Source organism: Saccopteryx leptura, chromosome 3 (genome assembly GCF_036850995.1).
Source record: "Saccopteryx leptura isolate mSacLep1 chromosome 3, mSacLep1_pri_phased_curated, whole genome shotgun sequence".
NCBI lineage: Eukaryota > Metazoa > Chordata > Mammalia > Chiroptera > Emballonuridae > Saccopteryx > Saccopteryx leptura.
In genome coordinates this window covers 253440815-253466390 of record NC_089505.1, presented here as the reverse complement: position 1 = coordinate 253466390, position 25576 = coordinate 253440815, and the positions used below count along the sequence as shown (strand labels likewise).

General features: G+C 37.2%; 1 protein-coding gene across 3 annotated transcripts in view; it reads left to right on the top strand.

Moving 5' to 3' along the window:
- The first annotated feature begins 1009 nt into the window (after positions 1-1009).
- Positions 1010-25576, top strand: part of AFTPH (aftiphilin) — a 69003-nt gene continuing 44436 nt past the window's right edge. Inside the window, exon 1 of one of the 3 annotated variants that reach the window (XM_066378144.1) lies at positions 1010-3219. The gene's annotated coding sequence lies outside the window, so the exon portion shown is untranslated. The remainder of the gene's footprint in view (positions 3220-25576) is intronic. The other 2 variants (XM_066378143.1, XM_066378145.1) reach the window with 2 other exon arrangements.

Here is a 25576-nt window from a genome sequence, read left to right as displayed (position 1 = left end):
TGGGCAGGGCATCGCCCACTGGTGGGTATGCTGGGTGGATCCCGGTCAGGCACGTGCAGGAGTCTGTCTGACTGCCTCCCTGTTTCCAGCTTCAGAAAAATAAAAAATAAAAAAAAGAAAGAAAAAGAAAAAGAAAAGTTCTGCAAATCTAAGGTATTAGCATTAGCATAATAAATAAAAAACTCTCTCTAGGATGCTGTTCACAATTCACACGTTTAAGCTAACTGGTCTGGAAAAGTCATTTCCTAACCATGAAATACTTATATATATACAGAACATGTCACAGAATTATATAACAAATATCCATCAGTGATTTGAATAGAACCTGTCCATAGACTCAGGTCTATGTATGTTGCTTTTCTAGAACAAGACATTGCTAGGGTTTTGTGTTTGCTTGTTTATTGATTTCTTATACACTATGCTATGAGTTTAAGTTCCTTTCAACTTTTAGTCTATCAGGTATAATTATATCTTTTAATTTTTTTAATTATTATCTTCTGCTAGTGAAGTGGTACAATTAGTGCATTCCTATATCACTGGTGGCACTGTAAATTGGTATAGTCTTTTGAGAAATAATCTGAGATAATGAAGTGCCAATAAACTTACATAGGCTTATGGCTCAGTCATTTTTATATTGACAAAAATTTCCTAAAACTGGACAAAGCCACATGCAAAAAAATGTTCATCAAAGTGTTGGTAATAGTTGAAAATATCTACTAATAGGATAATGGATAAATCACATTCTATTTCCTCCATTGAATACTATGTTGGCAATTAAAATTAATGTTTTATAAAATGTTAAGCAATAGTAGAAATGCTTAAAACATAATATTAAGTGAAAAAAGGGATAGAAAATCAACTTATGGTCACAACTTTGTAAAAAGTCTGCACAGGAAAAAAAAACTAGAATACAACAAATAATTACTGGTCATTTATTATTTTTTTTCTTGATGCAAAATCTTACATAATGCAGTTATAGCCATCATTTTTTAAAAAGTGAACAAAAACAATACTATCATTGGACACAAGTGCAATGAATTTTAATATTTCCCACAGACTCATCATCTTAATAACATTCAGAGAAAAACACTTTCCCTTTGCAATACAATTTATTAAGCATTGATATGCTGTCTTTATATAAGATTACCAATTACAGTTGGGTGATTGTGCTCACAAATCAGCTGGCCAAATAACTACTCTATTTCCATGTACCAAATTGGATGCTGATTTCTTAATTGTCCTTAAGTGAATAGGATTGGCTTCTGTATTTACCTGACAAAAATCTTCATTTTGTAATCATATGTTATGCACAAAATCAGAAAGATATTTTTCCAAAAGCAAGATTTTTTTTTAATGTTTTGATGTTTAAAGTCATTATTTCAGTCCACACTTTGTGGTATAGGTCTTGCTTTATGATTTGGCCATATGTTTTTTATTGATATTTCTGTTGAATAGAGCTATCATATTAAAATAAGCATGTGTTCATCTAAAATAATCACCAGTATTTCCGCACCCACAAATATTTTTGTTTCATTTCTTCCTGCTTAATAAACGTATAGTAACATATACGTGTATATTTAAGCTTGCACGAAGAGCTAAACCAGCAGGGGGCGAAATACAATAGGAATAAATTTGACAAGCCATATAGATTTTTCATGCTTTAGTGGTGACTGAACAATAACCAAAAATCCAGCACGGCCACAAAGCAATTGGTACTCTAATTTAAAATGATGCAGTCTACGTACATCTGACAGCGATTGAGTTGTAGAGACAATGCGGGTCTATTTTAGCGCTCCAACTTAATTTGTCGAGAACATTACAGAGGCGGGATAAACTATGATGAATTGCTTTTGTCCTTATCTTCCCCGATTTGTGTAATTCTTCCACTCAAAGGGGTGGACACTTCTCAGTGCTGAAGGGATGTTTTTCATCCTTGTTTCTCTGCGTAGTTGTTGAGCTTTGCTGTTTTGGAAATATTTTTAATTATTCAGATTACCGGTGCAGGTTTGGCAAATGTGAGAAGAAAGAGCACCCGGACAGGGCTCATGATTTGCAGGGTAGGACCTCCGGCTCATCATCTCAGACGATAATAATCCTATTAAACTTATAGTCTAATTTTTACAGTGCCAGGTTTCTGACAATTCGTGATAAAGGTGGGGGGAGAGGGAAGCTTAGAAAAAGGCAAACGACCAACTGCTCAAGGCTGATGATAGAAAAAGAATCTGTATGACCTCTGTTAGAGAAATGCAGTTTATTTGATGTCTTTAGTTTCTTCGGATATTCTCCCACAGGATCTGTAAAAGACGACTACTGTCTCCATCTGTTAGCAAAATCCCCAATTTTTGTTGTTGGTTTCAAAGGCGATTTGTCAGTTCGGCGGCTGCTTTCCCTCTTGCTTCCCACTTAAAGTTTCATTTATAACAATCTCTTCCTTATCTGTTAAATGTGAGTTTCCTCTTCTGTCATTTTAAATTAAAAAGAGGAAGAGAGACGGTGAGTGAAAAAGTCGTTTTTCGGGGCGAAAAGGGCAAGCTGATCAGTGCTCCACAGTAGGTTTTTGAAGATAGAATTCTGTATTGCAAAACCTGGCAATTTTATTTGGAGAACAAAATACTTCACTCGATCTTGAGCTGAACGTTAACATTAACCGTCTAAGGAGCACCTGTCTCTCACCTGCCTCGGCTGGAGGCGGAATGGGGAAGACGTCTTGCTCCGTACCACAACTCGATGACTGGGGAGGAAGTAAAGAAAAGGGCAACTTGCCCTCACCCAAAATGGCGGCCGGCACTCGGCGCACAAGCGCTTGCGCAAGAGAAGCGTTCTGTGACTAATTCTCTTACAGTGTTCTCTCGCTCCTCCCCAGCACCCACCAGCTCCCGGCCCCGACCTAACCACCTGCGCCCGGAAGTGACGTATAGGCGGCAGCGGTTTCCCCGCTGCATGATGGGAGAGTGTGTGGAGTGGGCGGGGGGTCTCCGCGGAGGAGGAGGTGGAGGCGGCGGCGGCGGCGGAAGAGGGCGGAGGGTAATGGGATGGGGGTTCCGCGGCAGCGCTGAAACTCCGGGTGGGCGTCCATGGCGTTGCTTCGCTGACAGTGCTGTGAGTAGCTTGCCTTCCGCTCTCACCAGCTCCACGTCGAAATAGCCGTTCCTTCCCCCGGGAGCCTGTCCCTCCCGGCTCCTTGAGCCATGGCCATCGCGGCCGCCCCGGACGAGCCAGGTAAACGCCACCGCTCCTCTCCGTCAGCCACGCTTGGGGAAAGAGGGTGAGGGGACTCAGCCCACCCGTCAGACCCTGGCCGGGGCCGGCGACACCTGTCTGCCGCGGAGCCTGGGGCTGCTAGGACGTGCCGATTCTGCGGGCCTGCGGGCTCCGGGCTTGGGCTTTGCCCTCTTCCGTGGCGGCTGTAGGGAAGCCGGCGGCGGCGCCCGAAGCGCACGGCTTTTCCTAGCCGCCCCAGGCACCGACCGGGAAAGTCGGAGCCGTTCTCACCTTCCTGGCCGCCGCCGGCTCGCCCTGCCCCTCTGCTTCCACCTGCTCACAGCTCCGCGCCGGCCGCTCCCTCCCGGGAGCTGTTGAGAAGTTTGAGGCTTTGCTGGGGATTCCTTTTTCTCCCTCTTCCTCCTTCCTCGTGACAGGTGTAAACACTGCCCGCTTCGCCCCGGCTGGAGGCCGGCTGCGACCGGAGTGTGCTGCTTCCAAGGGTCTCCGAAGCAAACGGATTTTGAATCCTCCGGCGCGCGGAGGAGATGGCCCCAAAGCTCGTGCATCCCTTCCTGAGAGGACCTTTTCTGCTCCCTCTTGCACTCCTCAAGAAATAATCTGCGTGTCCTGCCCAGATTGCGTTCGAAAAGTTGGACCATTATTCTTTAAGCGCCTACTGTCGTGCTTGGGTAGGGGCTAATGTCTTGCTGGCGCAGGGGTCAGAAGGATGAACGGTGGTAGGGCCCCTTCTCCATTAGGAAAGGACTGTTGATGGCTAGGTTTTTTTTTCTCTGTTGGTTAATGCAAAATTTGGCTTAGTTTTCTACAGAGTCTTTATTGGGTCAAGAAAAGGATTAACTCATACATGTAAATATAATAAAGGAGACAAAAATATATATAAAGGAGACAAAAGCAGTGGTTCCGCTTCAGAGCTCTCGCTTTAAGAGAAGAAAAAAAAGTAGAACTTTACTTTTGAACTTTAATCTTCCCTTTCACTGGCTACTTCTCATACTACTCCTGAGTTTTTTATTTGGGGGATGGGAGACAGTTTAATGTTTGATGTTAAATTTAAATGTTGCTTTCAGTTAACCTTTTAAACACAGATATTTGCTAAACTCTAGGTGAAACAACTATTTCGACACTTGTGTTGATAAATTTTGTACAGCTTATCTACATTTTATCTCTTGGCTGGCTTTAAATGTTCATTTTTGTAGTAATTTTTACTCTTCGCAGAAGTACAGGGTGTGGCAAAGTAGGTTTACAGTTCGTATGGAAAATAATACAATAAATAAATAAATATACAAGAATAAACTCTGTCTTGTGTATTTGCAACTGTAAACTTACTTTTGCCACACCCTGTGTATGTTCAAACAAATGATCTGTGGTGGTCTTCTAAATTTTGTGTATGAAGATGTTTCACATGGCCCAGTACATGGCACTTAGTAAATGCTCATTAGATCTGATTCCTCTGTTTACGTATCAGATATATTTATCTTCAAAGCATAGTTATTTTTGTATCCTAAAAAGGCTCTTGAAAGAAATTGAGTAGATTTCATCTAATATGTACAGGGCATTACAATTTTTGATATTTTCTGATTTTTGACCTAGAGACTGTTATAAAAATAGTCCTATATCAAAACAAAGATAATGTGCCTATAATTGCATTGATAAATTTTGCAGAATCCAATTGCCTTTGTGAAAATCGTGTATCTAGGCAAATCCTATTATAAAATAACATTTTAAATACTAATTTGTTCTGTTTACAGTTAAATACTAATTCAGAGAAGTAGTGCAATTTGAGTATCAAAAAATGTTTTATTTTGTATGAAATCTAAAGTACCTCCTTTAACAGTCTGAGAAGTCTCTGAATAGCATCACATTGATAGATTACTCCTCTTCCAACCCTACCCCCCCCAAATTTATAACAGGTCATTAAGTATTTAGATACTTTTAAGCAGTTATATATTATTTAAATCAAATGTTTTTATTCTAATTTAATGTTGAGAAATACTTTCTCCCCTCTGTGCTTCTGTGATTAGCATTTTCAGTTCCTCTTTGAGTATACTAATGAACCTTTCCAGCCTAAACTTCATAATTATTTTTGTTTTTATGTAACTTTGAAACTATCTGGCATTATATGGATTATATATCATTTTGGTAATTTTTTCATCATCCATACACACACACATACATGCTGGATATATACACATACAAACACGTAGTCACAGGTCCTTTGCAACTTTAGGTAATTGCTAACACTGATATACACTACTTCCTCTGAGCAAGATACTTTTCTAAGTGATTTATATATAGTATATCAACTCATTTAATCCTCACAACAACTCTGTAAGCTAATAGGTGACATTATTTCCATTTTTTTAGAGAGGAAATTGAGGCACAGATAGGTTAAATAACTTGCCTAAAATCAGACAGCTAGTGGCAGCCAGGATATAACGAGATGCCATTTGCATAGTTTTAACATGCAAAAATATCCAACATATTTTCTGGGAATTGTGGACTGTGTAGCAAAAGTATAAAAACATGCTTGAGAATGAATGGCAAATCAGAATAAAAGTTACCTTTGGTGAATGAGAGAGGGATAAAGGATCTAGGAAGGGCCCTTGGGTTTTCAACCATAACTTTAAATCTGAAGCTGATTTGGTGAAAGATTAAGATTCAACGCAACTAGGTGGTGAGTACCTGGTTATTCTTTACAATCCCCCCTCTAAAGTTTACATTGTGCTTGAAATCGTGATAAAATTAAAAGTTCAGGTATTTTCATTTAAAAAGCTATATAAAGTATCATTCTGTCCTTCAGTAAAAGGACATGAAAGGAGTTGATATTATTTTTGTGTTGTCTTCCTTTCAAAATACAAGGAGCATCTAACTTAAAAGTATCTGAATTAAGAAATATTGCCCTCTCCAGGTTCCTCCGCAGTAACTTCCCTTGCCTTGGCTCTCCTCTAATTGCTGCCAACCATTTCAGCAGCCGTGTATCACACTTCTATTTTCTATTTCTGGCCTTACCCTAGGATAGGGATTCATAGGTCTGTATTAGACCTATTATTCCCTGGTAAAGAGAAAAGGTCTGAAACTAGTAGTTGAGGAGGGCTGGAGGAGTCATTGCTCATTAGTTTGGAAGGCGTGAAAAGAGAAGGAAAATAGGAGATTTAAGACTGTCCTATCATTCCTCAGTCAGCACCACCCCATTGCAAATAAGTAAACCTTGCAAAGATAAATTGCTAATAAATGAAAGGTTATATATATGCTCAAAGCTTAATTTATAAGCACCATTTTGATGAATCATTCCCAGAGGAAAATCAAGAAGTAAATTAGAATAAATTCACATAGGTTCTATAATATTTACAATACGCCACACACCATTTCAACTAAGTATTTACTAACACCATGGTATTCTTTTCCTATCATTCATACAGCAAGTACTTACTGAGCACTTGAGTCAAGCCTTGTTTTACCTGGGGGTACTGAAAAGAATCAAGGATAGAAATGAGCCTTCGTAATGTTCAGTTTCTTTTATGTATGTGTGCACACATGCATGTTTGTGTATGTGCCTAGACAAAATACAGAGATTACAGACGATGTTAAGTATGGAGAAAAATAAAGTCAGTTTGGAGACATAGACGAGTACAAACTTTGGATAAAAGGTTGGTAGGCCTTGCAGTTTTATGTAGGATTGGGTCAGAGAAGGCACCTTTTAAGACATGAAGAAGATGAAGAGAATAGGGGAGAATGGTAGAAGTATGCCTGGAATATTCAAGAAATTGCAAGCGAAAGAGTAGTAGGTGTGATCAGAAAGTTAGAGGGTGAGAAGGCAGTGTTGTAGGGACTTTGTAGACATTTCCAGTGACTTAGGCTTTTACTGTGTGAGATAGGAAGCCATTGCAGGGTTTTTTGAGTAGAAATATGACATTTTTGTTTTAAAGGGATCTGTTTGGCAAGAGTGGAAGCAGGAAGATTCCATTAGGAGGTGGGTACAGAGATGCAGCTAAGAGATGGTAAGTGGTTTGAGCAAGATAGTGGTGGCAATAGAGATGATGAGAAGTGGTAGAACAGTTTCTTGAATTGGAACCATTAATAATTTACCCGTTGATAAACTCAAAAAACTTACAAGTACTATCATCTGAAAATTCAAGGCCATCAGCATACTGCCTTACTCCCTTCATATATCCAACATTCTAAGCAAATGCTATCATGTGGCATCTTGCTCCTTGACAATTGCCACATGCTTTATCTTTAGCACTTGCCATTTTCTCTCACAATTAAAATCCTTCCCATTTAAAATTCTCCTTTATGAAGCTTTTCTCATTTCGCCATTTTTGCTCTTCCCAGTCAAGTGAGATCTTTTTCTTAGAATCCTTATAGCCACATTTTAGTTTATATGATATTTATACTCTGCCTCACATTAATTACTTTTACTATTTTCTTCTATTGTCCTCCAATTGTTAGTTTTTAAAGGTTGTGACTCTTTTTACTCACTTCTGCTTATTATAGAACCTAGCAGTTTTGTATGTAGTAGATGCTCAGTAAATAGTGGATGTATGTGTTTTTTTAATTTTTAAAAACAGTCTTTTTAGTGCAGAAGAATACAGGAGCATTATAGGAAATAAGAAAAAAATTACAATTCCACTACCCAGAGATCCCCCACTGTTAACTGCTTAGTACATATCTTTCTACACATTTATGTATATTTATATATGCACTTTTTACCATAATGAAATCTTACTTTACAGACTACTTTGTAGTTTTTGTTTTGTTTCAGATGATTCCTGTCACCACAGGAAACTTTCATCTAAACTAATATTTAAGACCATATTCAAATTCATTCCCATCTAATCCAGTAATGTCACTTTATAGCTGACTTGCCAGAATTAACACCTACTTCAATTATATTTTTATGGTTGTTAAAATTATGAAAAGATAATATACATAAAGAAAACTAGTACGCCCCTTGAAGGCAGGGACCCATCTGTTTGTTTGTTTTTTAACAGATTAAAAACTTTTTCTAAATTTATTAATTTTACTGAGAGGGTGGGAGAGAGAGAGGAACATAGGTCTGTTCCTATATGTCCCCTGACCAGGTATTGAACCAGCAACCTCTGCACTTTAAAAAGATGCTCTACCAATCGAGCTATCTAGCCAGGGATAAAAGATTTTTTTTTCAATTTGAAAGAGAAAGAAATCAATTTGTTGTTCCACTTATTTATGCATTCATTGATTGACTCCTGTATGTGCTCTGACTGGAGATCAAACCCATACAGAGCCTTGGTGAATCATGATGATGCTCCAGCCAGCTGAGCCAGGGCCCATCTGTTTTAATGCTGGACACAGAGTAGTACTCGATAAATAAATATACCACTAGGCATCATACTACAAAGAGATAACTATTAACATTTTGCTTTTCCTTTAGTTTTGTTATATTTTCCTTTATAGGGATATATAATATGTCATTCGTGTGTGTGTGCATACAAAACATATGTAGGAATCTGCATGAATTTTGCTTTTACTATTAAATTGTGAGCATTTCCTCGTGTTACTAAATATTCTTAAAATACGATTGTTAATGGCTATGTAGAATGCCATCCAGTGAGTTTCAAGTTATTTCTGTGATTTCTTACAGATTGTTTGGATTTTCCAATTTTTGCTATCATAGAAAAAACATCTCTGTGAACAAGTTTGGATGTGAATATTTGAGTTTGTCCTTGATTATTTCAATAGGGCTGAGTCTTAAAGGGGAATAACTAAATCAAAGGGCAAGCCACTTTCTTTCCATGAGGTTATAATATCGCTATTAGCAAGGGTTGAGAGTAGTCATCTTGTCAGTCTCCTCAGGTGATGAGTAAATATGCAGTTTTTAGATTGTCTACTTGAATTTTATTTTGGATGTAGGCTTTTCAGCAGTGTGAAATGTTTGCATCATTTAAAATTTTTTGAAGAGTTTAAACATGAGACATATTCTTGTTTGATGTGAGATTAAAATTGCTTAATGTCATGCTCTTTTAAAAATGACTGACTGTTAGCAGGGTATTTAAATACAAGAAGTTGAATATTATTTTCTAAAACTGTGTTGTCCAGTACAGTAGCCACTAGCCACGTGGATGATGCTTGGAATAAAGCTAGTCCAAATTAAGATATGTTTTAAGTATAAAATATACACCAGTTTTTGAAAACTAATGTAAAATATGTAGTATTTTACATTGCTTACATGTTAAAATAATATTTTTGATAATTTGGATAAATAAAATATTATTAAATTCATTTGTTTCTTTTTTAATTGGCTACTGGGAAATTTAAAATTGTATATGAGGTTTGTATTTAAAGTGGGCAGTGCTGCCCTAGAACATAACACTGATTTACTTATATCTATGAAGAAGAAATATGAAATTAACTTTACTATTCTAGAAAGTAGTAAGTAGGTTTTTAAAAATCACTTGTTACATTTTAGCCTGTCAGTATGTTTTTCAGAGCATACAGTTTGCATAGTCATTTTTGAAATTACAAGTGTTTGATTACAAACTGTAAGTTACTACAGTTCTTATGCTCTGAAAGAAATACATGTAAGACAACTTGGGGGAAGGTGTTAGGAAACTTAATTGAGGAATCAGTCCCTCATCTAAGAATTGAAGGATTTGTGGGAATGTTTTTAAGCACTGGGAATGCAGGTGCAGAAATCCTCTGGCATTAAAGAATATGATCGTCTGCCTTTCAAAAACTGAAAGAAGGCCTACGCTACATTCAAGCGTTGAACACAGTGGGGGAAGTGGAGGAGGAGAATGGCTAAAGAGATTGAATTGGGTTTAATAGACTTTGTTAAAGATTTTTCTTTTTTGAATATCACAAGCATTTGACACGATCAGATTTTCTTGAAAAGACTCTTGGGTTGGCATGATTAAATAATAGTCAATGAAACTAGTTTAGATGATAATGGCTGATTAGACCAGAGTGGTGTCACAGGTAGTGGAAAGAAATATTCCAGAATTGAGGGATTTATGAGATGAAGACCATTCTTTAGAGATAGTGGGGGATGGGCAGCTCTTAAGTTTCTGGCTTAGAAACTGGGTGGGTGGAAGGGCCACTCTTGAGTTAGAGACCCCTGGAAGAGGACCAGATTTGAGGAAGAAGAGCTTTAGCTCTGTTACTTTTATTTTTTTAATTTTTTATTAATTTTAATTTATTGTGTTAACATGGATTCAAGTGTCCCACTCAATAAAACTCCCTCACCCTTACCCCCTTGTCCCCATTACACCCCGTTTGCCCCCTCCCCGTAACTCCCTCCCCCTTTCCCTGTGGGATTTGCTTTCCTATTATCTATATTTGTTATGTATATATAATTTCTCTAATCCCTTCACCTTCTCTATTCCCATCCCCTCATCCCCATTCCCTCTTACACCTGTCCCTCTGCTCCTTGTGACCCTTCCTCTGCCTCTATTCCATTCCTCAGTTCACTGTGTTCATTAGATTCCACATATAAGTGAGATCATATGATATTTGTCTTTCTCTGCCTGGCTTATTTCACTTAGCATGGTAATCTCTAGATCCATCCATGCCATTGTAAAAAGTAAGGTTTCCTTTTTCACAGCGCATAGTATTCCATTGTGTATATGTACCACAGCTTTTTAGTCCACTCACCCACTGACAGACACTTGGGCTGTTTCCAGATCTTGGCTATTGTAAACAATGCTGCAATAAACATGGGGCTGCATGCCCTCTTTTGAATCAGTGATTTGGTATTCTTAATATATATTCCTAAAAATGGGATTAGCTCTGTTATTCTTAAGCTCAGGTTAACTCTTAAGGAATTCAAGTGGAGAGGAATAGTAGAGAGTTGGCTTGGCTGAACTGAAGCTCACGGTTGAGGGTTGGGCTGTAGGAACTGATCTGGAAGTCCTAGAATGTGGCAGTTAAAGCCTTAGGTAGATAAGATTGTTTGGGTGAAGTTGTAGGAAGAGAGCCTGGATGAAACCTGGAAGAATTTGTACTGCTAATTTGAGTGTATTTAATAATTGTGATAAAATTTGTAAAACATATACCTCAATCCAAAACTCAGTAGCTTAATTATGGAGGAATACAAGATTCCTATGATTATATTAGATTTAGTATTGGAGGCATGAGCAATCAATAAGGAAAAATGGAGACATAGGGATAGGAAAGAAAAGGGTCATACTACCTCAATTTGCTTATGATGTAATGGTATAGTATATATATAAGTACCAAGAGCTTTCAGTTTTATAAATAGTACTCAACAGTTAGAAAATAAAAGTAGAGAGACCCCATTTTACATGAGCGACCAAAAAAAATAAAATGGAAAGAAAGAAAAGAAAGAAGTAAAATACCTAGAAAAAAATTTAATGCAACTGGAAAAACTGCATATTGCTAAAAGATTCAATATTTATGAACAATTCTGGTAATAGAGGACACCATTCCTCAAACGTTCTTATTCTTGAAATGCTAACTTTAAATACTTTTCACAGCAAGACTCATAGGAATAGGATCTTTAATATTTACATATGTCTTAATGAAACCATAGTTTTTTTTGAGTGGATGAAATGAACATTTCTGCCTCACCCACCCTCCCTAGTAGGTATATTTGCTGTTTTATTCTTAGTCATTGCTTATGTTTTGTAGTATTTTCTGCTGCAGTGATATTTAAAATGTGAAGCATTGACTTTTTCTTAAGACTTTTTTTTAGTAGCTATTTATATAAGTAATGAACCTATCATTAAGAGATAATATAACTCTTCTTACATGAAATGTAATAGCATCTTTGTTTCTAAAAATAAAATTTGTACTGAGAGTTTCAGGTATCAAATTCAAATTTTCTCTTACCTGAAGTCCAAACAGAATGTTTGAATGTACCACTACCTTTTATTTGCAGTTAAGTCACCATTTCTTCTCACTCCTTTATATAGTTCAGACTGTTTCTTCTATATCATAATGAGCCAACAGATGATAGCCTTCTGTCCCATTATGTTTCAGAAGTTTACTGGACACACAGTGTAAATGTTACACCTAAATAAAAGTGCAGATTTTAATCAGATTACCAATGACCTTGGTTTCTAGAAGTGTAGAAAACTGTTACATGTATTTCTTAATGTTCAACTACAAGTTAAACTGTGATTAATTTTTTAAATGTGTTTATTTTTTCCAAGAATTATATAACATTTAAGTTATATACATAATTATATCTGTTTCAAGGATTATTGCAGTAAATTTGATCCTTTAAGGAAATTTTCCAAATTTTATTTTTAAGGAAAGTATTGAAGATTTCATGTTGTGGACTTTTTCTATTTGAAATCTTAAGTGTTAAATTTTTTTTGTGATAGTCTCGGATAAATGTGTATGACAGAACTTTAAGAAATATTTGTACAATCAAATAATTATAAGGAAAAAAGTTTTTTTAAGAAAAAGCACTATTTTATTGATTTACCTTTCTCAGTGAGTTCAGCAGTGAGATTTAGAGACCTTAAATCATACCCAGAGTTTTAAAGTTCAGTAGTAATACTCTTACCCTCTAGAAGCTTAACACAGTGGTTCTTAGCCTTCACTAACCATCAGAATCATCTTTGGAACTTTCTTTTAAAATGCAGATATTCCGGTGCATATTTAAAATGCACCTATTCTATTTTTAGAAATTTAACAAAGCTAAGATTGAGAAGCGTTAGTTTATGGTCTCCCAGGAGAGACAAGCATGGAAACACATTTGATTCACTTTGTTAAATATTATATAACAGAAGATGTAGCTATAAATAAGAAGACTTAATTCAGACAGACAACCTGACATAATGAAAAGAACCCAGGCTTTAATGTTAGAGCCCTACTTTTCTTACTGACTCTTTGTGGGACCTTGGACAGATTATTTGACCTCACTGAACCTGTTCCTTCATATATAAAGTGGCTGAGTGGGATTATATTGGATAATGTATGAATAAGCACCTTGCATAATACCTATCACATAGTGACTTAATAAATATTGGTGCTCTCACTTCACAGAAAACTTCATGCCTGAATACGGTTTTTTGTTTTTTTGTTTTTTTGTTTTTTTTTTTTTTTTTTTTTTTTTTTCATTTTTCTGAAGCTGGAAACGGGGAGAGACAGTCAGACAGACTCCCGCATGCGCCCGACCGGGATCCACCCGGCACGCCCACCATGGGGCGACGCTCTGCCCACCAGGGGGCGATGCTCTGCCCATCCTGGGCGTCGCCATATTGCGACCAGAGCCACTCTAGCGCCTGGGGCAGAGGCCACAGAGCCATCCCCAGCGCCCGGGCCATCTTTGCTCCAATGGAGCCTTGGCTGCGGGAGGGGAAGAGAGAGACAGAGAGGAAAGTGCGGCGGAGGGGTGGAGAAGCAAATGGGCGCTTCTCCTGTGTGCCCTGGCCGGGAATCGAACCCGGGTCCTCCGCACGCTAGGCCGACGCTCTACCGCTGAGCCAACCGGCCAGGGCCTGAATACGGTTTTGAAGGCTTTGTAAATGGTTTCTCTGGACAGATAAGAATAGGAAATTAGAAAAAATGGTATTCGTGACAATTTGGAGGAAACATGGTGCCAGTGGAGGAACTAGGAACCAGGGGGTAGTTTTGTCTGGCTGGAGCAAAGAGGGAGCATCTTAGCCATGTTGGCTGAAATAAGGAGTTTCAAGTGGATTGCAGTAATCCTGGCCAAAAAGAATGAGACCCTGAAATAAGGTATTGGTTGTGGGGTGTTAAAACAAATATAGTTAAGAGATGTTAAGGATTTCATTTGTAGATTTAATTTGGGGGAGGAGGATAAGAAAGGGAGAGCAGTCAGGGATAACACTTCTGGAATTAAAATTCAGAATATTGTATAGAAACGTGTTTTCAGGGGTTTTCCTTGGTTTTTTTTGTTTGTTTTCTTTAGTAAAGGTTAACTTCGGTTTTGGAATTGGAGAATACGAGATGTCTTTGGGACATTCAGGTAAAGATAGAAAGAAAGACATTTGGGTAGGCAGATCTGGAGTCTGGTCAGCCCACAGTTGGAGAGAGGTTTGGGTATTACGAGCATATAAAAACAAAAGCTGGATGAGATCTCAGGGATGAAAGCATAGTGAGGCCAAGGCCCAGGGAACACTGACATTTATGAGGCAGGCAGAAGCAGATCCATTGAAGGAGGAGAATTAAGAGAGAATGTCTCAGAAATGCTTTCTCACTTAAAAATGTATTTTAGACACCTTTATATGTTAGTCATATAGCTTTATCTTTAATTAAAATTCCTACATTGTCATTTACCCTATTTCTTATCGATAGAATTTAAGTTGCTTTCAGTTGCTTTTCAAAAAACAAACAGTTGCAGGAATTGACAGTTTTGTGGAAATATCTTTTCATAGTTGTATAAATGCATCAACTGCATCTCGCAGATAAAATTGCTTAGTCAAAAGAATGTGCATTAAAATTTTGACATATTACTAAATTGCCTGGAATATGTGAACCAATATACAGGGTGGGAAAAGTAGGTTGATAAACACAAAGTTTATTCTTGTATTATTATTTTTAATTAGTATTTTTCCACACAAACAATTGTAAACCTACTTTTGCCCCACCCTGTGTAATCCCACCAATAGTATATTTTTATCTTTGAAGTAGATTGAGGGTAGTAGAATTTGAAAAATAAATAGTATTTTTTATTTATTACTTTTATACAAAATTCTATAAAGAGAAAAGGAACACTTTCATATTTTCAAATTGTTTCATTCAGATAATGTAATTTTAGCATACATTTTGTTCTTTTAAGCATCAGATAAAGAAGTTCTTTGTTCTAAAAGAAGCTCTGTTTCCTACTCTTACATGCTGGAAGCAATAATAGGATTTAGAGCAAGTGGATCAGAAGGAAAGAGAATGATAGCATTATTGTGAGGTGAATTAAACATAGAGCAGAATTGAAGCATGCAAACAGTTTTTGTCATTGTCATAGACATACTGACATGACCAATGCAAATTCTGTGCTAAGAGTTTTTACAGAAATATGTTGAATCTTTTTCCTTCTTGTAGCAAACTTTAAGCAATGACTTTAAGACTGAGTTATTCTTGAAAAACTGATTATTGGAGAGTTGATTGATGGCTTACAAAATACCCATAGTAGAAATACTACAGAAGTTATAAGTTGCCAAAATCACACTGCTCACATAATTTAAAGGTAGAAAATATAGACAAATGTCCGAGCTTTTTTGTTTTATTTTCTTTTAATTATCTGACATTGTTTGCAATACCTATATGGAAGGACCCACTGCCTTTCCCTAACCTCAGTGATACTAATAGCATTTGAGGGTAAATTGTTAGTTTTAGTCATCTTCTCTATATTCATCAGTGTCTTTTGTCAGACTTTTTTTTTTTTTACTTTGGGTTGTGACATTTCTAGTTTGCAAATTTAGGTTTGTAAAATCAATTTAGGAGGATATAATCAGACTTTTAAGAAAAAATGAAATTAAAACTATCAAAAGTACATAGAGAATAAGGGTAAAAAGTTTGATGAAACTTTTTCTTTTAAGTGCACGTATGTATATGTTGGGTCATCATGCAAAATGTATTCTGTGGGATACGGGGGTCAAGTTTGAGAAATTCTGCTTCGTAGGACAGGCTAATTCTCAAATAATTTCTAACCAAGGTATATGGTGCATTGCAAGTAAAAATATGTTACATGTTTTCTTTTTATCCTTTAGCCTTTTTATCTCACAAGAAAGTAAAACTCAAGCAATAACACCATTAAAAGGTCAGCCAGCTAGAAATCTGTTTGCCTTGTGAATTCCTTCCATAGTTTCCATGAAGTTATTAGTACAGGTAACTCACTTGTGGCATTGTCTGTATGTATTACACACACATGTACTATCATCACTATTTTGGAATGTGTTTATATTTGATTTTTCAGCTATACAAAGCTTTTGTTTTATGATAATTTGCCCCAAGAATGTCATTATGTGTTCTTATGGGTGGCTAATTTATGACTGTTTTTAAGATTGGTTCATTGTCTCATTTCCTTTGCTGCCTCACATGTCTCTGGGTCATTTTTTTTTCCTCTCAGTTGGTGGGTGATCAGGAGACAAATTAAAATAAAATTAATAGCACTTGGCAAAGACATAGTTTATGAGATAGACCTGTTGTTATATAAATCCTATTTTAAGGCCCAACTTTTAAGTTTTAGGTTATCTTAAGACATTGTCTGCTTCCTTCCTCATTAATCCAGTTAATTGAATTCTAACTGCATTTGGTTGTAGTTTTATAACTTTCAGTAGATGTTTTCTTCTCTTAAAGGTGAGTTGCTCTCGTGGTAGGCGTTTATAATACAGAGTAGCACTGTCAGAGGAAGGGCAGTTGCCAAGGGCCTGCTGACGTGTACATATTTCAGGTACAGACTAGAGTGTTGTCTTTAGTTTTGAAAGTCCACAAAATAGGTTTTCCTGGCTTTTTTTATTTTTGTTTTTTCCCCCAAATTCCCTGCACTCTTGAGGTTTAACTCATCAGTCTTGACCAGAATGCTAATTTAAAACTTTACAGCAAGAAATTTCTTTCAAAGCTTGTCAGTTATTCATGTTGACTGATTGCATAATCTGTGGGGAAATTTACATGAAATACTGAAGAAAGTTGCTGGGAGCAGAGAGTAAGAGCAAGAGAAATTAGACTATCCAGAGTAGCATCACACTCTGGTGACACCAGCTGACACCTCCACTTATGCTGAGAAACTGCCGCAAATCAAAGTAGTTATTCCTGTTATCTAGTCTGTTAAAAATACATGAACAAATTTTTGTCCTTTAGAATTTTTCCCCTGGCTTGCATGTGAGTACTACACCTCTCAATATATTCTTTCTTTTGACACATTGCAGTACAAATGATTGGACTTGTTTTCTTTCATATGTGTCACATTTCAGGCCACTCAGATCACACTTACTTACCTAGATTGAATTTAGATATTTCTTAACTTACTTGGTGGAACACTAGGAGACCAGAGCTACGATTACTGAAATGTCAAGTGTATGTGTGTGGGAGTCGGGGGTGGAGGAGGAGGCAGTTCAAGAGTGGCCAGTGTAATATATTTACCCCAGCAAGAACAATAATACAGTAATGTATTCAGTTCCTACTATGAGCCAGGCCCTGAGGATGCGTTTTCAACAACGTAGGCCAATGTCTGCAAAAACATTTCCAGTCTTGAGATTAAGTGAAGTAACTCTTGGAAGAGCAGTTTCCATAGAGTGGAGGCCAGCATGTGCTAGGCTGAGGAGTAGGTGGGAGGTTAGGAAGTAGAGATAGTGAACGACTGCCCTTTCAAGAAACTTGGTGGTGGTGAGGAGGAAGAGAGCTAGAAGGGCATGCAAGGAAGGGGTATTTGTTTTGGTCTTACTTGTTTGAGGATGGTAGGCTCTTGAACATTTATAGGCTGATGAGAAAACATCAATAGTAATGGAGAAATTTAAAGAGCCCCCTAGGCAAGCAATTGAGAAAATAAACTGAATGTCCAGGGGTTATCTCTAGACAATGTTGTGGATGTAAGCAAGATTTTAGTGAAGGGTTATGAAATTAAAGTAGTTCCTGCTTTTAGCTTGTAAAGCTTCAGGACTGTTAGGGTGGAAATTAGAGCAGCTAATTCATTCTGCAATAATAACAGCAAAGAGAACTGGGGGGGGAAACCTGTTTTCCAAAGGCTAATGCATCTGTCCTCATTGCTGCTTCTGGTCTGTTGCCTTTGTTATCAGCAGTTATTCAGTGTCATTTATTTGATTTCAATTAGAAGTACCTTTTGGGAAAAATAGCTAGTAAAACTCTCAAAATGGTCAGGTGATATGACAAGTTAAAGGTAAAATAATTCCTAATGTTTTTACCTTGTTTAATTTTTACTGTGAAACTGTAAAAGCATAAGTAAAATGGCTTATGGATTTGTAAAAACTAAAATATACAGTAAAATAAAAATAAAATTTTTTCTTAGGAATTTTTGAAAACTAGCTTCTATAAAATGGTAACTCATTACTGTTCAGGAACATTTATTGAAGAGTGAATGTGTTTGGGGTCTGTTTGTTGTCATTTACATTATGTACATGTTATTTGTACTTTTTGAATCTTCCTTATTGGCCTTAAAACCAGGAAGACAAAAACTTTGGTTTTCACTTTTGGCAGTAGGGCCTTTTGAATCTGATCAATGTAGGTATAAAGATATTTTGCTGCTGCTTTTCTTTGTTTACCATATTTTTACCACTGTGTGCATTAACATTGAAACAAGAGATTTACTTCTTGGTACATTTGTTATACTTTCTTCATCTTAGCTTGTAAGTACCTTTTTATCTCCTTCAAGTTTTTGAAAGTTTCAGAACTCTTTTTCTAAGCAACTCAGATCTTTTAGGGAAGACTAATTCCAACATTTACTGTCAAATTACATCAGAAGTTAATGCAGTTAGACATTTTTCAAGACATTTTATTAGCTTGTGACTGATTCAACACTTACTATATAGTTATACTACTATAAGGGATTATTTAACCTCTTTAAGTTTTTATTTCTTCATCTGTAAAATGATGATAGTAATTTCTACCTTATAGCATAATGTGAGGATTAAATAAGATAATTAATGAGTATTTTTCATAAAATATTCACACATAATAAATGCTGAATATGCAATATATTGATACTGGTGTAAGCAGAGAACAAAAGCTCTTGGAATATACTATTTTTTAAACATGTTTTAAATAATAATGGCATATTATTATATAGTTGGTGGCATGGTGACACATTGATACAGTTGATATTTATGATGTCTTGGGGTTTTGTTTAAAATTGATAAATTTGAAGGAATTATGCGATCTCTTAAAAATATTTAGCTTTGGAATTGTGGAAGTTTGATTAAGTAGTCTTAAAGTTTACAGGCTGTGTTGGGGGTGGGAGGAGGATTGTAGTCCTAATAACAAAACCTTTCTCAATTCTTTACTAAAAAGCATCTATTTTTAGGGGTTCTCCTTGTTTTATTACCTGCTATTGAGCTAATACTCTGAGGACAAAGCACTCAGAAAATAAAAAAGATTATTTTGTCGATTTAAAATTTTAGCAGCATGAAAACTTTTCGACATTATGGTTCAGTCATCTCTAATGTATTGAAAAGCAAAAAGTTAACTAAAATCCAAATCTTCATATGGCTCAGGAGAAGGGCTCTTCTGTTTATGACACAATAACTAAATTTATTTATTTTTATTAATTGATTTTATAGAGAGAGGAAGGAAGAGAGAGAGATCAATTCATTGCTGCACCCATCCATGCATTCATTGGTTGATTCTTGTATGTGCCCAGATGATGGATCAAACCTGCAACCTTGGTGTACTGGGATGCCACACTAATCAGCTGATATACCTAGCCAGGGCCTAAGTTTATTTATTTTTATTTAATTTATTGCGGTGACATCAATTAATAAATTATACAGTTTTCAGGTGTACAGTTCTATAATACATCAGACAAGATGACTCTTAAGCAGAATGTAGGCTGGGCAGATTCATTAACAATACATTTTTGGTAGTATCTTAACATTCTCATGTGGATATTACAGTAAAGATTTGAATAATTTGAACTACTGCAATAGCAGGCCAGGTTTGGAATGCAAATTAATGTTGTTAATTGCTTATATAACATTTTCACTCTTTTTTTTTTTTAAAGAAAGTACAGATTTTTTTCCCTTCATTCACCCAAATGAGTGAATTATAAAACCTCAGACATTTTGTGGTAAAAAGATAGTGATTCTTTTCATGTTCCATTAAATAAACCTTGCTATTGTAATTTGTACTATTTACATCAGTAGCATAACTTCAGGTACAGTTATTTGTCTTTTCTTACCATCATCCTTCCTGCTTGGATTCTCCTCTGCACCCACCCACTCTTTCAGTCCCTATAGACGTAAGTTTGGAGGGAAGGGTCCTCAATCTGGATTGTATCATCTAGGTGTGCTGATCTGACTTTGAAAGTTGACTGTCAAAAAGATGGGAGTTTCTGTGGTGAATTTTTATCTTGTCTGGAAGGAACTCTTTAGTCGATATTTGCTTCTGGGAGATTCCTAGAGGTCCTGCCTCCCTGTCTTACAGAAATAGATAAAATCCTTTCCATCCCAACCAGACATCTTAGGAAGTATTTATTCTTGCAGTTTTTCCTCTATCCGGATAGTACCTACAGTCAGTTTACTTCAAGGTATTGGTGAAAATTTCTGTGGTGCATTGTCCTGTTCTACTTCAAAACTTCCATCTTTTAACAGACTGCTAAGTCAACTTCATGTATCTTGAATATGATTAGTAATATTGTTTTTGTTTTTTTTTCTTCTGTGGCAGAGACAGAGTCAGAGAAAGGGACAGATAGGGACAGACAGGCAGACAGGGAGAGAGATGAGAAACATCAATTCTTTGTTGCGGTTCCTTAGTTGTTCATTGATTGCTTTCTCATATGTGCCTTGGCCGGGGGTTTACAGCAGACCGAGTGACCCCTTGCTCAAGCCAGCGACCTTGGGTCCAAGCTGGTGAGTTTTTGCTCAAACCAGATGAGCCCGCGCTTAAGCTGGCGACCTAGGGGTCTTGAACCTGGGTCCTCCACGTCCCAGTCTGACACTCTATCCACTGCACCACCTCCTGGTCAGGCAGTAATATTGTGCTTAAATGACCTTTTCAATGACAATTTGAAGTATATGCAGAGTCATGTGAGTGAATGTGCCAACTAAGCAAACACTGGCTTAGATTTTTTAAGGGTAGATTATGATTTGAGCCACAGACTTTGAGAAAGTTAAAATGTGATAACTTTCAGAGTGCACAGAATGTACCAGGTACTGAAGGTCTATTTTCTATAATTCTCACAACATCATTGAAAGGTAAGAACTGCTAGCACCTTTTTATAAATAGTAAACTGAAACTCAGAGAGGGCAAACTCATAGTAAATGAGGAAACTGGAATCTGAACTTAGGATCCATTTTACTCCAAGGCCAAGATCTTTCCCCCATACCATACTACCTACCACTTAACACATCTATATATTGCCTTAAATTCCAGAATAAGGTAAGGTATAAGTAACTTCTTTAATAGAATGGTATATTTATCACTATACTCATATATTCAATCACTTGCAGTGTAGTTACTGCTAAATTAAGTATAATGATTTTCTGAGAAACAAGTTTTTTATTGATGTATAACATACAAATAGCAAAATGCACAGATCTTTTAAGTGTACAAGGGGATGAATTTTTATAAATGTTTGTACCTATGTAACCACTCCCCAGATCAAGAAATAATGTTAGCATCCAGTAGGCTCTTTTTTTTTTACCCTTTTGAGTCAATATTCAACCCCCTTTAGGTAACCACTATTCTGAATTACCACCATAGATAAGTTTTGCCTGTTTTGAACTTTGTAGAAATGGAATCATACAGTATGTATTTTATGTGTGTATCTGGCTTTTTTCATACATTGTTATCTGTAATAGTCATCCATGTTGTTTTCTGTAGGAATATACCGCTCACAAAAATTAGGGGAAATTTCAAAAATGAATATGAAGCTCTAAAATATCCTCTAATTTTTGTGAGTAGTATCATTCATTATCATGTATCTCATTGTATGTATATACCATGCTTTATTTTAACCATTCTGTATTGATGGATATTTGGATTATTTTCAGTTAAGAATAAAGTTGTCACGGACAGTCTTGTATGTGTCTCTCAGTGCGTATATGTCCTCATTTTGGGGGGGTAGATACCTGGTACAATTTTAGTAGGTACTGCCAAAAAGTTCTCCAAGTGAGTGTAGCAGTTTACATTCCCACCATTAAAGTATTAGAATCCCAGTTGCTCTTTGCCATCAATGGCTATGATTAAAATTGTTTTATTTTCATTTTAGCCACTTTGGTGGGTATGTAGTGATGTCTTATGATTTTAATGTGCATTTCCCTGATAACTTTTCATATACTTATTGGCCTTTGGATATCCTCTTTTGTGAAATTCCTGTTCAAATATTTTGGCCATTTTTTAAATTGGGTTTTCTCATATTGATTTGTAGGAATTCTTTACATATTCTGGATATGAGTTCTTTCACAGTTACATGTATTACAGATATTTCTCCTAGGCAGTGCTTGTCTTTTCGTGCTCTTAATGTATTCTTTTGATGAACATACGTTTTTAATCTTAATGAAGTCCAATTTATCAATTATTTTTTTATGATTATTGTTTTCTGGGTCTTGTTTAAAACATCTTGCCTTCCTAAGGCCATGAAAATCATCTCTGAAATTATCTTCTAGAAGGTTGGTTGATTGTTTTACCTTTCACATTTAGGCCTACAATCCATCTGAGATTTTTATGTAAGATATTAGGTAGAGTCAAATATATTTTTCCAGCAGTGTGGATATCCAGTTGATCTAGCACCAGTTGTTGAAAAGGCTTATACTGTCCCCTAGTCTCTTTGTGAAGTTGTGATTTCTTACAGACAAATCTCCAAAGTATAGGAAGTCTGCCCAAATTCTCTATCTTCATGCTCTAACTACCTTTAAGAGACCCCATTTACTACTCAGTCATGAGAGCCTCATGTCTACTATTTGTGTATACTATGGCTTGGATCTTTTCTGGGTAGCCCCATTACTTGTTTACTCCCCTCTAGTAGGTTTCCGGAATAAGCCAACATAAAAATAGCAAGTTAAATATACATCCTTCTCTGTGCGCATACACACATGCGTGCTTGTTCAGGTTGTAAAGAAACTGGATGACTGATTAGCACTCCTTGGGGTATGCAGTAAGTAGTCCATTAAGAAGGATGTAGAAACAGTTAGTGAGGTTGCTATGTGCCAGGCACAGTAACTTATCTATCCCTTTTCCTTTTTCCTGAAATAGAAATAACTATATAAAGTCCATATCTTGTATGTCAAAAAATGTGGATTTGTCTAAGTCAAACTTAATAGGTAAATTTATTATACAAATAATACTTCAATTAATTAATAAATACTTCTATTAACAAATATTACTGAATTGGCCTGGCCACAGAAGAATTTTCTGGCAAATTGCAGGCCTCCTTCACATTGGCTGGTTGGCATTTTGGCTGATACTTGGGAGTGGCACTCTCGTAGGTTTCTGAAGGGTGAGGTGGGCCAGAGCTACGACCTGCTGAAGGGGAATGTATACCAAAGCCCTAGCATCAGTAGGTGACACAGATTTGAGAAATACAGAAATGATCATAGTCTGGGAGGCTGATAGAGCCTATTGTACCTAGAAGAGGAAAAGGGAGCATATTTTGCTAAGGTGTAACAGGAAGAAATACAGCTCTCTGTGTTGTCTGTTTGCTGACAAAGTCCCTGATGCAGATCTGTGTATTTGCCTTAATATCCAAGTTTGAAATAGGCCTTAAACCAATAAAATGTTTCATTTTTCAAACAATGAAAAGTTTCAGAAAAATCAATAGGTTAACCATAAACACATTTTAACTAAAAACAGTCATCACCAGTAGTTCCTGAAAAATAAAGTATTAGCAGAATGTACAGTGGTACAACACTCTGGAAAATACTTGGGCAGTGTTTCTTCTTTATAAAACTAAATGTGTACCTGTTATAAGACATGGTAATCATACTCTTGGGCAGGGGTCCCCAAACTTTTTACACAGGAGGCCAGTTCACTGTCCCTCAGACCATTGGAGGGCCAGGCTATAAAAAAAACTATGAACAAATCCCCATGCGCACTGCACATATCTTAAAGTAAAAAAACAAAACGGGAACAAATACAATATTTAAAATAAAGAACAAGTAAATTTAAATCAACAAACTGACCAGTATTTCAATGGGAACTAAAAATAAGGCAGCCCCCATCTTTCAGGGGTAAAATTAATATAAGACAGGGTCTTATAATAGGGGAAACATGGTATGTAGTAATGTGGGGGGAGGCTTTTGGGCTAAAAGGGAGGTTATAGGGGCCATTATGTTGTTGTACATTTGGGGAAGTATGGAGGCCATTGTACTGCGTAGTAATGGTTATATTGCTTTGCCTTTCTTCCTACATCTGGTGCTGTGGGGCGCTGCAGCCACAGACCGGATGTGTGTCATATGACACACTTCCAGAGCCCTGACGGGCGCATCCCGGGTCACTGGAAGTAGTACTGTAGTGAGCGACGCTGCGCTTTCCATCCCTGCATCAGGGACTTTGTCAGCAAACGAACAACACAGAGAGCTGTATTTCTTCCTGTTACACCTTAGCAAAATATGCTCCCTTTTCCTCTTCTAGGTGCAATAGCCTCTATCAGCCTCCCAGATTATGATCATTTCTGTATTTCTCAAATCTGTGTCACCTACTGATGCTAGGACTTTGGTATACAATTTCACTGACCACCAGTGAAAGAGGTGCCCCTTCCGGAAGTGCGGTGGGGGCTGGATAAATGGCCTCAGGGGGCCACATGTGGCCCACAGGCCGTAGTTTGGGGACCTCTGCTCTTGGGCATTCCAGAAAAACAAGAACTTATGCCCTGGCCGGTTGGCTCAGTGGTAGAGCGTCGGCCTGGCGTGCGGGGGACCTGGGTTCGATTCCAGGCCAGGGCACATAGGAGAAGCACCCATTTGCTTCTCCATCCCCCACCCCCTCCTTCCTCTCTGTCTCTCTCTTCCCCTCCCGCAGCCAAGGCTCCATTGGAGCAAAGATGGCCTGGGCGCTGGGGATGGCTCCTTGGCCTCTGCCCCAGGTGCTAGAGTGGCTCTGGTCGCGGCAGAGCGACGCCCCGGAGGGGCAGAGCATCGCCCCCTGGTGGGCAGAGCGTTGCCCCTGGTGGGCGTGCCAGGTGGATCCTGGTCGGGCGCATGCGGGAGTCTGTCTAACTGTCTCTCCCAGTTTCCAGCTTCAGAAAAATACAAAAAAAAAAAAAAAAAGATCAATTTCCAGTTTTGCTATTTTACTAGAGCTATATAAGATTCCACCATTGGGGAGGGGCTGAATAAAGGGGTGCACAGGACTCAACTGTTTTTGCAATTTTCTGTTAGTCAATTGTTATTTCAAAATAAAATGTTAAAACAGGGTATTTTGTACACCCATGTTTATAGCATTAGTCACAATAGCCAAAGATGGAAGCAACCCAACTATCAGCAGATAGTTTATACACATACAGTGCAATAGTATTCAGCTTAAAATGGGTAAAATTCTGACATATGCTACAATGTATATGAACTTTGAGGACATTATGCTAAGTGAAATAAAGCCAGTCACAAAAGGACAGATAACTGTATGGTTCCACTTATATGAAGTACCTAGAGTAGTTGGGTTCACAGAGACAAAGTAGAATGCTGATTGTAGGAGCTGGGGTGGGGTGGGGGGAGTAGAGTGGGGAAGAATAGGAGCTACTGTTTAATGGGTACAGAAGATACTTTGATATTTTGGAAGATTTTAA